The following is a 15,505-nucleotide window of genomic DNA, read 5'->3' on the forward strand; positions in this document are numbered from 1 at the left end:
GTTTAATAATTTTGGTATCTATAGAAATCCTTGCTCATGCGGTTAATGGTAGGCTATGTGAAAAGGACTGGACAACACCTTCAAAATAATGCCCTTAAAAGGAGGACAAAATCTAAAAAAAATATTCAGTCCTTGTTGAGCACACTTATGAAGACCTGCATTTATAGCATTTCATTCGACCGGGCTAGTTTGATCTCACATGAACAAGGTGTGGCACGGCAATATAGAGGGTTTTAAAATATATAGATAACAAATTTTAGGTTTGGCTTTCAACAGAGATATGGGTGATTTTAAAAGTGACTCTTGTTTAGTTTATTTAGACAAGAAACTCATTGTTTGTTAATCCGTAAGATAAAACCTTTTTCCCTTTCAAAATCAAAATGAAAAACCGGTGCAGACTCCTCAAATCGGAAAAGGCTAGTGGCTAGTGCGGAAAAAGCTCTGATTTATATTATACAAAATCTGACGTAGTATTTTTGAATCGTTGCTATTAAGTTTCACTTACCTAGTGAACGAGAGGCATTTTATCAGTTCAGTCACTGATCTAGTATTCTCCGCCTAGTATCGGGTTTTGGTAATCTAGGATTTTGGGCGAGAATTTCGATTCTGAAATTAGAATTTTTCTTTTCAATTTTAAATTTTCCAAATTTTTGGTTATATTTCTTTGTTATTTTTGATGTTTCTGTGCGTTGCTTAGTTTCTAGGGGATTTTGATTCTTCCAATTTCGCTTTTATTTGTTTTATGTCTGTTTCCTCCCTGTGTTGTTTATTTTCATCCGGTTTGTTTCGTTCACAAATTTGCTCAGAATCTGCAAACGTGATTCCTTCTAACTATTCTCTTTTATCTTTTATTTGGTTTTTTATAGTTTTTTATGGCGAGCCAATATGATTTTCAAAGCTGTCCTTATCATTAACCTTTTACTATTAGCATTATGAGTGGATTCAAAAAACTGAGGCGAAGCGCAGGCCACAAAGACCCGTTGCCTCCGAAAATATTGGTTTTCCGTCAAAAATTCTAAACACAATGTTTTTACAATGCTCAGAAACTGAATTTTTTCAGATAGAAAAAGAGTATCGCAGCCATTTCACCGTTAGAGCTTTGAGATAGGGGAAAGGTTGTCACCTACAATTTATCCATTTCTTACTTTATAAAAAGGATTTTTATTTTATCCTTCGGCCTTAAAAAGAGCTCAGATTTTTTTTATCAGTTGTGATTTTCGTTTGCATCATGGCTGCAACAACGTCCTAAAAACAAAAAAAAAAACAATTATACTGATTTGCTATGGGGAAGGGGGCAACTGCCCCTCCCAGACCGTGGTTTGCTGATGTTACAAAGTACCTTTATGGTACCAAATGGCTTATTTTTTAGTTTTTACAGATATTTTCACTTGATTTGGGAAAATGGGTTCAAAATTTGGCCCCCCCGATTGTAACGAAATTACGCCAGTGACAAAAAGTATTGAAATAATACTACTTTCGCAAAAAGCATTCAAAAAATAATTGTACCAATTCTTTAAGAATGACTCCTGAAATATAAGGGCCATTTAATTAGAAAAATAAGACGCTTTTTTAAAAGCACTAGCGTAAAGAGCGAATTGTTGAGGAGCGGGCAGCCCCCTTCATATGCGCAAAAATTTCTTTTCTTTTTAAGTTTTAATGTTGCTCCTTACTGCCAGTTGAAAAAAAAATTGTTTTTTTATTTGAAGCACCCATATCGTTTTAACTTCCAACGATGTAAGCATTACTGCTACGTTAGCGTCCCTGAAAAGTTTTTCAACAAATGAAGAAATAGCCACTCTCAACCTCAGAGTGGCTGAACCATATACGACGTTCCGACGAAAAATATGACGTTCCGCTAAAAAATTAAAGTAGGCCACGAATATCGGTGCTACGGCAAACGTGCTGCTACGTTCGGTGGTATATTTTTCTTGTATTCCAACATTCACTTTAATAACCAAACAGTTTTACCATTCAGTTTTCCATTCAACACTCTTTCCAAATATAATGGTTGCTACACAAATGTCAACGCTAGCACCTCACCTTAGATGGAATTAAATAAAAAAACAAGTTTTTTTAAATGAAAGTAAGGAGCGACATTAAAACTTAAAACGAACAGAAATTACTCCGTATATGAAAGGGGCTTTTTCTCATCAACGCCCCGCTCTTTACGCTAAAGTTTGACTCTTTCTCTTAACTCTACTTTTTAAAACAGTAAAATCTTTAGCGTAAAGAGTGGGTTGTTGAGGAGAAAAAGACCCTTTCATATACGGAGTAATTTCTGTTCGTTTTAAGTTTAATGTCGCTCCTTACTTTCATTTAAAAAAACTTGTTTTTTTTTATTTAATTTCTGGACGTTTTTGAATTAATCCATGTTTTGATCTTTGCCTTCCCCACATAAATAATTAAAACGAAATTTGCAAATTAATTTTTTTTTGCTAAATGGCTTTCTCATAGCTTAATCGGAAGATTTCGAGGAAAAAGGAGCGAGGGAGGAGGCCTGGTTGCCCTCCAATTTTTTGATTACTTAAAAAGGTAACTAGAACTTTTAATTTTTTACGAATTTGTATTAGTAAAAAAATATACGTAACTTAAGAATTAACTTACGTGACGAACTTCTATATTCGTATGTTTTTATTGCGTACTAGCTATTGGGGTGGCGCTTCGCGCCACCCCAACACCTAGTTGGGGGGGGGGGGGGGGGGCACTTCGCGCCCCCCCAAGCCCCCCCGCGCGCGTGGGGGCTTACTTCGCTCTTTGCACTAAAGCTTAAATTTTGTCCCAAGTCTTTAAGAATGACCTCTGAACCACAAAGACCGTAGAATAAATAGCTGAAGTTACCAAAAATACTTTAGCATAAAGAGTGAGGTATTACGGGGGGCAAACCCCTCGTATGCGTAATAATTTCTGTTCGTTTTAAATTTTAATCCTGCTCCTCACTTTTAGTAGAAAAAAAACTTTTAATAACTATTTTTTCACTGTTTTTTTAAATAATGCTAGAAAATCCTGCACCCCCTTCATTGAAAATCTCTTCCCCCAAGAGAAGTTCCTCCATGGAAAGATCCTCCCAGGAAATCCTGGGTTGAGTTGAGGGGAGAGATCCCCTCAACTCTCTCCTCAAACCCAAATAATCCCCCTGAAAACGTATATACATTTCCCAGTAACCATTACTATATGTGAACACAGGTCAAAGTTCGTAACATGCAGGCCCTCCCACGGGGACTTTGGGGGAGTAAGTCGTCCCCAAAGACATAGTTATTAGGTTTTTCGACTATGTTGAATAAAATGGCCCTCTCAGAATCCTGATCCGTGACTTTGGGGAAAAATGAGCGTGGGAGGGGGCCTAGGTGCCCTCCATTTTTTTTGGTCACTTAAAAAGGGCACTAGAACATTTAAATTCCGTTAGAATGAGCCCTCTTTCGACATTCCACTGAGTCAATGCAATCACCCCTGGGAAAAAAACAAACAAAAAAACAAATTAACACGCATCCGTGATTTGTCTTCTGGCAAAAAATGCGAAATTCCACATTTTTGTAGATAGGAGCTTGAAACTTCTACAAAAAGGTTTTCTGATACGCTGAATCTGATAGTTTGACTTTCGTTAAGACTGTATGACTCTTAGGGGGTGGTTCCCCCTATTTTCTAAAATGAGGCAAATTTTCTCAGGCTCGTAACTTTGGATGGGTAAGACTAATTTTAATGAAACTTATATATTTAAAATCAGCATTAAAATGCAATTCCTTGGATGTAACTATTGGTATAAAAATTCCACCTTTAAGAGTTCTGGTTACTATTGAGCCGGGTCGCTCCTTACTACAGTTCGTTACCACGAACTATTTGACACAGTTTTTGAATGATTTTATTACACAGCTTCGTTTGGTGGCATACATTAATTGTTGTATTTTTTGCCAGAAGAAAGATCACAGATGCGTGTTTAGTTTTTTTACCTAGGGGTGATCGTATCGGCTCAGTAGTCCTAGAATATCGGAAGAGGGCTCATTCAAACGAATATTAAAAGTTTTAGTGCCCTTTGTAAGTGACCAAAAAATTGGAGGACAACTACGCCCCCTCCCCGCCCCCTTTTTCCCAAAATCGTCCGAGCAAAATTTTTGAGATAGCCATTTTTTCATCATAGTTGAAAGGCCGAGTAGCTATGCCTTTGGGTATAACATGACCCCCCCCCCTCCACAGCCCCAGGGAAAAGGTCTTTAGGTTATAACATTTATCCATTGTTTACGCTTAGTATTTGTTATTGAGATACATGCATACATTTTCGGGTGGGGGGGGGGTCAAATTTTCAGCTGAGTGACTTTTCACAGGGGAATATTCCGTGGGGAGGGTACGTTTCCAGGGAGTGAACTTGTCCCGGGAAATTATACACTGCGGGAACTTGCCAGAATTCTTACACAAAATTATTTTTTATATATCTTGCTTTCTCATTTTCGTCTCAATTTCTCGCGCAGAGTGGTTAAGAGTAATTGTCCGGGGTAAATTTTCACCGAGATTTAATTGTCTATAAAATATTTCTGTGGAGAAAGGGTTTCTCCGTGGAGGTGGGGCCAGATTTCGTGGCATTCTTTAAAAACGATCAGTAATTAAATAAAAAAAAACAGATTTTTTCCACTGAAAGTGAGGAGCAACAGTAAAACTTAAAACGAACATAAATTATTACGAATACAAAGGGGGTCACCCCTCCTAAACATATCACTCCTTAAGTTAGAGTTTGAATTTTGTCCCAATTCTTTAGGAATGACTCCTGAAACGCAAAGGCCGTTTAATTGGAACAATAAGACGCTTTTTTAAAAGTACTAGCGTAAAGAGCAAAGTGTTCAGGAGGGGGCGACCCCCTTCATATACGTAATAATTTCTTTTCATTTTAACTTTTAATGCTGTTCCATACTTTCAGTTGAAAAATCTTGTTTTTTTTATTTAATTTATCAAGCATCTATATCGTTTTTACTTCCAACGAAGTAAGAATTACTGCTTCGCCAGCGTCCCTGAAATGTCCCGCATATACTTCGAAGATTGCCCATTTGATTGTGAGTTGAAAGTTTTAGTAGTCTTTGAATAAGTCAAAAGTGAATGGAGGGCATTTACCCCCCCACCCCCCACCCCCAACACGGTCTCTTTTTTCCAAATGCATCCATTGAAAATTTTGAGAAAGCCAATTTGTTCAAAACAGTCCAACGATCAGATAACAAAAACTTCTTTGTCACCCCCCCACCAGAGCCCGGGGAAGGGTTGTAACTTATGCTGTGGGGCATCTTAGGTTTTCATGGAAGAGGTAGTCGCATAAACTTTGTAGGGGACTCAAATGATTAGAAATTAAAAGTTCTAATTCCCCTTTAAGTGATCCGATGGCAGCGAGCCCCTCCCCCAACATTTTTTCCCTCAAATGTGTCCCTCAAATGCGTCCAATAGAATTTTTTTATATCCATTTTGTTCAAAATACAGCAAGGATGATATAACAAGACTCCAAGGATAAGCACCCACCCGAATCCTGGGGAAGTGTTTATGGGCTTATGCACGGGGTGGCCATATAAACTTCTGAGATAGTTCATTTGATTGGAAATTTAAATTTCTAGTTGCCTTTTTAAGATTCATCAAAGGTGATTGGAGGGCACCCCCCCCCCATTTACGCCTTTTTTGCCAAATGCATCCAATAAAATTTTGAGATAGCCGTTTTGTTCAAGATAGTCCGAAATTCAGTTTACCATAACTTAGGGGTTGAGAAATCCTCCATAGCACCTGGGATAAAAATTTTAACTTATATATGTTTTAAGTTTTTAAGAATCGAAAGCGATCAAAAATTAACAAGCCCCTTCCCCTCCTTGTGCCTTTTGCCCTAAATGCGAAATTTTGAAATAGCCATTTTTTCAAAATAGTCTAAAATTCAAACTACCATAACTTACGGAGTTGAGAAATCCTCCTTAGCCCCCAGGGCAAGGATTGTAGCTTATATAAGTTGCCCATTATTAGAATATACGGTTTTTGTGAAAGAGGCGGTCACATTAACTTTAGAGGGGGCTCATTCGATCAGAGATTGGAACTCCTAGCTCTTTTTCAAGAGTGATCAATGGGCAACTAGCCCACACCCAACTTTCCCAAAGGGCATCCGGTTAAAATTTTGAGATAGCCATTTTGTGCAAAATTTTCAAAGGCCAAATAACTTCCAGGGTTGGCTCCCCCCTAACCCCAGGGAAATATGTTACATTCGAATGGCGTGTATCGAAATAGTACAAAAATAAATATGACAGTGAAAGGCTATGAAAGAAGATGCATATGCCAGAAGCTACAATTAAGGCAAATTTAAGGCAAAACATGGATTACTTTATATCTTAGGATTACATTAACTAAATTATTTTTAAAAATAAGTGAAAAATTGAAAATTTTTCACATATTAATCATTGCCAATAAGTAGCTCAACCACTCTGAGGTTGAGAGTGGCTTTTTCTTCATTTATTGAAAAATATTTCTGGGACGCTGGCGTAGCATTAATGCTTACATCGCTGGAAGTCAAAACGATATGTATGCTTCATAGATTAAATAAAAAAAAAAACGTTTTTTCAACTTAAAGTAAGGAGTGACATTAAAACTTAAAGTGAACAGAAATTATTGCATATATGAAGGGGGTTGCTCCCTCCTCAAACTTTTCGGTCTTTACGCTAGTTCTTTTAAAAAAGCATCTTACTGTTCTAATAAACAGCCCTTGTGTTTCAGGACTCATTCTTAAAGAATCTGGACAAAATTCAAACTTTAAAGTAAACAGTGAGGTGTTGAGGAGGGGGCAATCCCCTTCGTATAGGTAATAATTTACGTATCCTTTTAAGTTTTAAAGTTGCCCCTTACTTTCAGTGAAAAAAAACCTGTTTTTTCATTTAATTTCTACGCGTTTTCTAAATAATGCCAGGAAATCTGGTCCCACCTCCACGGAGAAGCTTGTTATACGATTCCAGAAGATATATATGCACGAAGTAAATATTCGAAAGCATTCAATCTCTCTGAAACATATTTCGTTTCTATGAAGTCGCACCTTGATTGATACCATGTGAAAGCAGCTGACGATGTCACCATGCGTGGTCAATTGGCTCAGTCTTATCTAATCCTTAAGGATTTGACCATTTGAAGAAACCCCTACAAAAATTGTGATAATCACCTCAAAACGATCACTGACACTTACTTATCTCATTTTAAAGACACTTTGCATCAATTTATCCCCCCCTCTCTAATGGAGCAGGATACAGCTTGTGTATTGGCTTGTATATTTATTGTATATTGTATATTTATTGCATAAATATTTATTATTGTTTTTAAAGGTTGTTCTCTAATTTTTTTACGGTATCCTTGAAATCATCCGATATCCTTAAGTATTACTCAGCTTTCTTTTCTTATTTAGCCAGAATGGCTTCTAAGAGCTTAGTGGTTACAATTCCTTGTACATTTTGCTCCGTAGTTCTTTTGTTGTCGAATAAATTGTAGTCAAATTTGTTACCCTTTTCGAAAGAAACGCTTTCTAGGACCAATGAAAATGTGCCCCCTTAGATTTAAAAATGCATTCAAGAGCGGATGAAAGGTTTCACTATCCACCAGTGATTTATTCATGATATTTTATCAAATTTAAACTTGATTTCATTCTAAATTCAACTCTCTCTCAGAGCTATCCTCTTTGAGCTGTATCAAGGAGGCACACTCGTGCCTCTATAAAGAGGCGACACACGACAATGTTAAGCGATCTTCGGTTCCAGTGGTCGCAGACGGATGGGGAGGGATGCATTTCGTAGCCCGAGCTCCAACTAAGAAACCTGCAAAATTTCATCCCCCTCCAACTTTTTCTTCATGGGGAAAATCTGGCCGAAAGTTTCGACCTGTCAACCCAAGCCCCCCTTTAACGTTGTCCGATCGGGCTGAAATTCACAAGTTAAGGTCCCCTAGGGCCCAGGAGCTTATCCGCGAAATTTCAGCTTGATCCGATAACTCCTTCCCTGTTTTCCAGAAACCACGCATAGCCACTTAAAATTCATTTACTTTTTTTTTCGCCACGCCTACAGGTCACATCCGACATCGGATCTGGGTGTACGAAGACTCATTCGATGCGGAATTCTCCGAGTAAGTGCCCATGAAAGTTTCGTAGGAAAATCTTAACCCCCCGAAAGTTTAAACCCTCCAACCCCCCCACCCCTTTTAACGTTGTCCGATCGGGCTGAAATTCACAAGTTAAGGTCCCCTACGGCCCAGGAGCTTATCCGCGAAATTTCAGCTTGATCCGATAACTCCTTCCCTGTTTTCCAGAAACCACCCATTAGCTATTTAAATTAACGGATTTCTCTCCATAAGAGCCCATGTTAATTTGAAATTTTTAAAAGCTATTGAGAAGTTATACTTACACACATGCAAGTTATTAGCTCCGTTGGTAGAGCGTGAGACTTTTAATCCTCGGGTCAAGGGTTCAAGTCCCTTACGGGCTGTTTTTTTTCACAACATCAAAAAAATTTTGATAACACCTGGACAGCTTATCATTTGAGAGATAACAGAATATTAGCTTCTTATGAGCAAAAGAAACATTTCGGTCATTCTATCTATTTTTTTTCTATTTTGTACAATGATTTAAAAGCGGGGGGGGGGGGGTTCCTCTCCTAATTCCTGTACGAGGAGTACAGGAATTATTAAATTACATCCACCATGGATTGTAGAAAAACGTACAGAATTAATATGAAAAAAAATTAAACCTGTACAAAAGAGTCTTTAAAAGCGGGGGGTTTGCCTCTCCTAATAGTCTTCTTATAGTCCTAATAGTCTAATAGTCCCATGTTAATTTTTGAAATTCTTAAAAGTTACGAATATCAACATTCAAGTACATCAAAATAATCAGCTCGGCACGGCGAGAATGACTGCAAGCATCATAAAAATCCAGCTTCATTCCAGAAAAATTTTTGATAACACCTGGACAGCTTATCATTTGAGAGATAACAGAATATTAGCTTCTTATGAGCAAAAGAAACATTTCGGTCATTCTATCTATTTTTTTTCTATTTTATACAATGATTTAAAAGCGGGGGGGGCGGCAGCCACCCAAGTTCCTCTCCTAATTCCTGTACGAGGAGTACAGGAATTATTAAATTACATCCACCATGGATTGTAGAAAAACGTACAGAAATAATATGAAAAAAACTTCGTTTTCTTAAAGAGTTAAAGAGGCTGCGTCCCAAAGTCGAACCTTAAAACGTACAGGAATTAGAAGAGGCAGTTGGGGGGCTGCCGCCCCCCAAACCCCCAGCTTTTAAAGACTCTTTTGTACAGGTTTTTTGTTTTTTTGCTAACCCCCAGCTCTTGGCTTCGGAAAGGCCCTCTTTTAATTAACAAAAAATTGAAATGAATGAATAATGGAATAACTTCGAAAAATGTTAAACACAAGAGGACAGGAGAACCATTGCGCCGAAACTAGTAATTAGTAACAATGAAGTCCCCCCCCAAAAAAAAACCTGTACAAAAGAGTCTTTAAAAGCTGGGGGTTTGGGGGGCGGCAGCCCCCCAACTGCCTCTTCTAATTCCTGTACGTTTTAAGGTTCGACTTTGGGACGCAGCCTCTTTAACTCTTTAAGAAAACGAAGTTTTTTTCATATTATTTTCAGTAAAACAACTAGCAAAAACAAAATGTGGAAAGGTGTTAAGCCATGCCCGGGGAATAAGGAGCCCCTCAAAGCGTATTCAGGAAGGACTTGACACATTCGGCGGATATTTAATACAAACAACAAAAGGACTTCACTCACCAGGTAATCCACCTCAACTTTACTAGCCGATGTTGGACAACTTTTCAGCAAGTAGGCGTTTTTGACAAGTCACAGCCATGGCAGGCACAATTTGCCCGTGATTATATCTAGTGCGAAGGGATGGATATAACACCTAACATATTTCTAATAAATCTTGGATAGATTTGAAATTAATATTTACTTACTTACTTGGTCCCACCGTTTACCCTTGCCATTTAACCAAAGACTTGGAAATTTACAGGTTCTATGACTATCTTAGTTCTTTGACTATCTAACTTAGTTCTTCTGGCCTAGGAATGACGCATGGACGGATGATTGATAGACTTATCTATTAACAAATGAAGTAAAATTATTTCTATTCAATCCTAATAAGGGTGTTAATGCCAGGCTTGGCTTAAGAACGACCAAGTGGCTTAATTTAAGAAGTAATGAAGATGAAGAAATTATGTGAGATCGACTGACTTTATCTAGCCAAACACTAAATTGAAGATCGACCGACTGGAAAGCTTCATCTACCTATTAGTTAAGACACCTTCGTTTACATTATTAGCAGGTAAGGTGGACGCAGTGAAGATGTACGAAGCATCTGGTGGGCAAACAAAAAGTAGGATGTCCTTGATTTGGTTGAAAAGAGGCCATTAGAAAGGATGGAAAGGAAATAGGAACTACTTGCGAGGGAGTAAAGAGTGAAGCCTTGGCCATACTAGGGCGGAAAAGAAGTGCGCGCTGCTCTGTTGGCCCCAGACAGCTTGGGACTGCGGTGAATTGTCATTAGTAGTAGCAGTAGTAGTTGATATTCAGTAGCGTTTCCCCATCATAGTGCTGTCTCTATGCCGGCCCCATCTTCTCCAGATTTAGTCAGAAACAAGTATTAAAATCAATGAAAATTACTATATCTAGTGCCTTTTGTAATAAAAAAAAATAATATTTAAAGTATAATGCATTTTTGATAAAAAACAAAAAACTGCATCTTCATAAACAAGGTGATATAAATAAATGTATTGTTTGACAAGGGAACACACTTATCTATCAAAAATTGCTTCGGGAGTGTGATGTTTTAATTGACTGATTGGTTTGTTGTTTATTATTTGGTTTGTTGTTTTCAACTCCAACAAAGAAAAAGCCGGAATTGTTTTGCTGTGTGTGATATATAATGTGTTAAAGGTTCGGTAAAAAAAAAAAAACAAAAAAAAAAACTGTTTTTATGTTTTTTTTTAATAATGTAACCTATAACATGACGTTTGATAAAATATTAATAAAGGTACACTTAGAAGCTCGTGAAGATATACTTAGGGGTTGATAATATCTGATTAAACCGGACATTTACCCCACTCTGGAAGATAAAAATATCATAAATTGTAACAATTTACCAAAGTGCTAAAAAAGTGCAGTTTTTGGCGAAGAAAAAAATATACATTTTTAAACAAGGTTAAATTTACTGTCTAAATTTTTGATCCCTGGACCGCGAAATGTAATTTTGCAACAAACATTAATATAACTAAGCTACTGTTAACTCTTCAAATAGAAAATATAGGTTGAATTCCTGTTATAATTTCGTTTTGACTCGTCCCCCCCCCTGCAAAAAAATACAAGATTCCCATAGCAACGTTTTATTTTTCAGATAACGTTCACCTACTTCCCCTTTTTGATTCCCTCCCATCCCCCTTAAATAAATGAGTAGTATTTGTTAGTCGGGAAAACCATATCCGCTGGTGCAACAAAATGTTTCGGATATGGCAGTGTAATATGATATTCCATATCCTAGTTAGTCAAAAACCCAGGAAAACTTTGTACCCTATTTGCATAATTTACGTCATATCTCACCCTTGCATAGCTAAGTACGTTGACAAAGGGGATGCAGAGGCAATCCAACTGCCTATGTCAACTAGCTCACGCATCCAAAGCGTGAAACCAGCGGCATTTCAGTGTTTTCCCCTGAGAATTGTTTATGCCTTTGGGTGATTAAACAAAACCAAGCAGGGTTTTTTTCAATTGAAAGTAAGGATGAACATTAAAACTTAAACGAACAGAAATTATTAAGATATGAGGAGGATACTCCCTTCACAATACCTCGTTATTCACGCTAACGTCATTTAGAATGTTCAAAAAGCTATCTTATTCTAATATAGAGAACCTTGTGTTTCACTGTTTGTTCGTAAAGGATTGAAATACAAATTAAAGTTTAGCGTAAAGAGCAAAGTATTTAAGAGGGGTATCCCCCACATCTCACCAATGAAAATTCGCCTCCCCAAAATGTCCGTTAACTTCCCAATAACAAATGCTATGTGTAAACAATAGGCAATAGGCAATAGGCATTTTCTTTTTAAATTAAATAAAAAAAAATAAGTTTTTTAGCTGAGAGTAAGGAACGACGCTAAAACTTGAAACGATAAGAAACTATTCCATACATGAAAGATGCTGCTCCCTCTTCAATGCCTCGCTCTTTACACTAAATTTTGGCTCTTTGTCACAACTCTACTTTTTAAGACAATAAAACTTTAGCGTAAAGAGTGAGGCGTTGAGGACGGGACAGCTTTTTCCATATACAGAAATATTTCCCTTCGGTTTAAGTTTTAATGTTGCTCCTTACTTTCAGTTCAACAAACTTGTTTTTTTGTATTTAATTTCTGAACGTTTTTCAACTAATGCGGGTTCGAATTTGGCTCACCGTACAAGAAAATTACAAAAAAATGCAAATTAACTTTGGAAGATCTACTCCTTATACGGTGGGTTGTCCCCTCCTCATTACCTTACTCTTTTTTTTCTAAAGCTGTTAGCACTTAAAAAAAAATATCAACTTATTATTCTATTGATCGTTCAGCAAACACTCTTAAAAAAATGGGACAAACAGTCAAACTTTAACGTAAAGAGCAAAGTATTAAGGAGGGGGACACCTTTCACACATGAAGAGGGCAAACCTCCCCCACAAGAAATCTCCTTCGGTGAAATTTCATACAACGTAAAGTAAACCTTCCCCCCGTCAAATTCCGTCCAGACAGTTCCATCCTCGCTGAGAATCCCACCTCTGTAAAATTGCTTGCGGACGATTCAGCCTGAAAAATTTTCCTTAGCATCATTCTTTTATTTGAATAAGACTTTAATCTCTAATCGGTTTCTCGATCACTCCAGAAATGCCCCCTTCCGTGGAAATTATTTCCCAGAAATCAAAACACAAGGAAAATAGCCCCCAGAAAGTTCTGTTGGAATATCTTTACATCAAAAATTGCCAGAAATCGTAATATTTCCGGGCCGTACTGATGTTTTCGATAATATAGTATTTGTTATTAAAATATTTATAATATTCAATGCTACTGCTACTACTACTACTACTAACAGCTCATAGCAGCACCAAATCGCCTGAGGCCATTGACAAATTTGGGCTATATGTTTGCACATTAGAGGGAGGGGGATAAGTATAGCTGGCCTGCATGCAAAATGTGTTAGGTACAATTATTCTGCATGTTACAAAGTAAGAATTTTTTTCTGACTTCAAACTGTCCAAATACTTTACCCCCCCTATGCGCAAATATATAGCCTAAATTATATATTTCCCACTTCTCTTTGCCTTGTCTGGCACTAAGCTAAAAGAAACTAACGAAGACACCGATTTGTTCTCGAGTTTTACACAACGTATACTTGAGTGAGTGGCGCATAATACACAAGTACCAAATTACTTCCCCCTTAAATTTGGAAATCCTCATTTCTGTGGGGATATTTTCCGAGGGGGGGGGGGGTAAACACCTAGAACCATGAGGAGGATACCCCCTAGATAATACCTCGCTCTTCACTCTGAAGTTAATTAGAATTTTCAAAAAGCTTCTTATTCTAATTTAACAAACCTTGTGTTTCACTTGTTGTTCGTAAAGGATTGGGATACAAAGTTATACTTTAGCATAAAGAGCGAAGTTTTCTAGAGGAGGCCTCCTCCACATCCCACCACTGAAAATTCCCCCAGAGAAAATTCGCCTCCCCGAAAAATGTCTGTTTAATTCCCAATAACAAATGCTATGCGTAAGCAATAGGCAATAGGCTTTTCTTTTTGAATTAAATAAAAAAGGAACCATTTTTTTAACTGAAAGTAAGGAACAATACTAAAACTTAAAACAAATATAAATTATTCCATATACGAAAGGGGCTGTCCCCACCTCAACGTCTCACTCTTTATGCTAAAATTTTCATTGTTATAAAAAGCAGAGTTGTTACAAAGAGTCAAACTACAGTGTAAAGAGTGAGGAGTTGAGGAGAAAACAGTCCCTTTCATATACGGAATACTTTCTGCTCGTTTAAGTTTCAATGTCGCTCCTTACTTTCAGTAAAAAAAAACTTGTTTTTTTATTTAATTTCTGAACGCTTTTCAACTAATGCAGGTTCGAGCTTGGCTCACTGTAAATGAAAAAAATGCATATTAATTTTGGGAGATTTATTCCGTATATGAAGGGTTTCCCCCTCCTTATTATCTTGTTCTTTACGTTAAAGCTATTAGCACTTTTAAAAAAGCTTCCTATTCTAATTAAATGACCCTCGTGTTTCAGTAAACGCTCTAAAAAAAAAATAAAAAATTCCATCCATCTCCCACCTTGTAAAATTTTAAATTCTCCAGTTTAGTATTCAACCGTTCATGAAAAGTATCCAACTGATCCTGAAAGCCCTCTCCCGATTTTCTACGACCATTATTTCAATACGATCCCCAGGGAAAAAACAATAACAGAAAAACAACAACAAATAAACACGCATCCGTCCCTTGAAACCCGATTTCTCTTTGCTTAATTTTTCGTAAATGGAAAACCAGTGTGGTCTAAGTGTGGTCTTGACAAAATTAGCTTCACTACAAACAAGAATTTAGCTACTGCCTCCTTTCCTAACTTTAAAAACTTAAACCCTACTGTGTCATTGGCGCTTCACTGAAAGCGAATTATATTACAGATATTCTTTTTTCCAGTTATTACAACATTAAAATGAAAATATATATTACAATTTTATTTATATAAAATTAAAAATTAAAAATATAATTGTTAATTATTAAAACAAATTAACTAATATATCAATTTTATTTATTAAATTAGAATTAAACCTTAAGCCTCCTTATAGTATATTAAACGCTACATGGATACTAAATGCGTTCAATACCTTGAGGCAATTAAATGTTTCTCCTTGTACTATAAAAATATTACACTCTGATGCCCACTGGTACAGAAATTTCAGTCCAGTCGGCCACTGCGCGTATGGGTGGTTCTAGCAGACAACAAACTGAACTTAATCGATGAAATCAGGTTCCAATCCGGATATTTACCCTGTTGATAAAATATGCACAACTATAGCTAACCTATACCGACATATCCATATACATACGATGATGCATACCGATATGACTTTATCTAAACTCTGTTGTCAACCCTTTGCAGGATAGCTGAGTATAAGTGAACGGGGTAAAATGTAATTATCTGGGCACTTTGAAACATACTAAAAATAGTATCATATACTCACAACCGTCAATGGCAATCTCAGAAAATTTTACAGATAGATCAAGCATTCAATGCTCTCGTCAGTTCATTCAATGCTCTCGTCAGAGTAAGACACATTTAAGACCTCTGTGTGTAAATTAATGTAACAACATAATTTCAAGGATAGTTGAATACATATCAAGTCTATTAGTGCATAATGGGACGCAAAAGGAAAAACCCCTTGAAAAGAAGGTATGAGTAGTACATTGGATACCTCAGAGGATATCTCTAGCTTGAAAC

Source organism: Artemia franciscana, unplaced genomic scaffold (assembly GCF_032884065.1).
Source record: "Artemia franciscana unplaced genomic scaffold, ASM3288406v1 PGA_scaffold_23, whole genome shotgun sequence".
Taxonomy (NCBI): Eukaryota; Metazoa; Arthropoda; class Branchiopoda; order Anostraca; family Artemiidae; genus Artemia; species Artemia franciscana.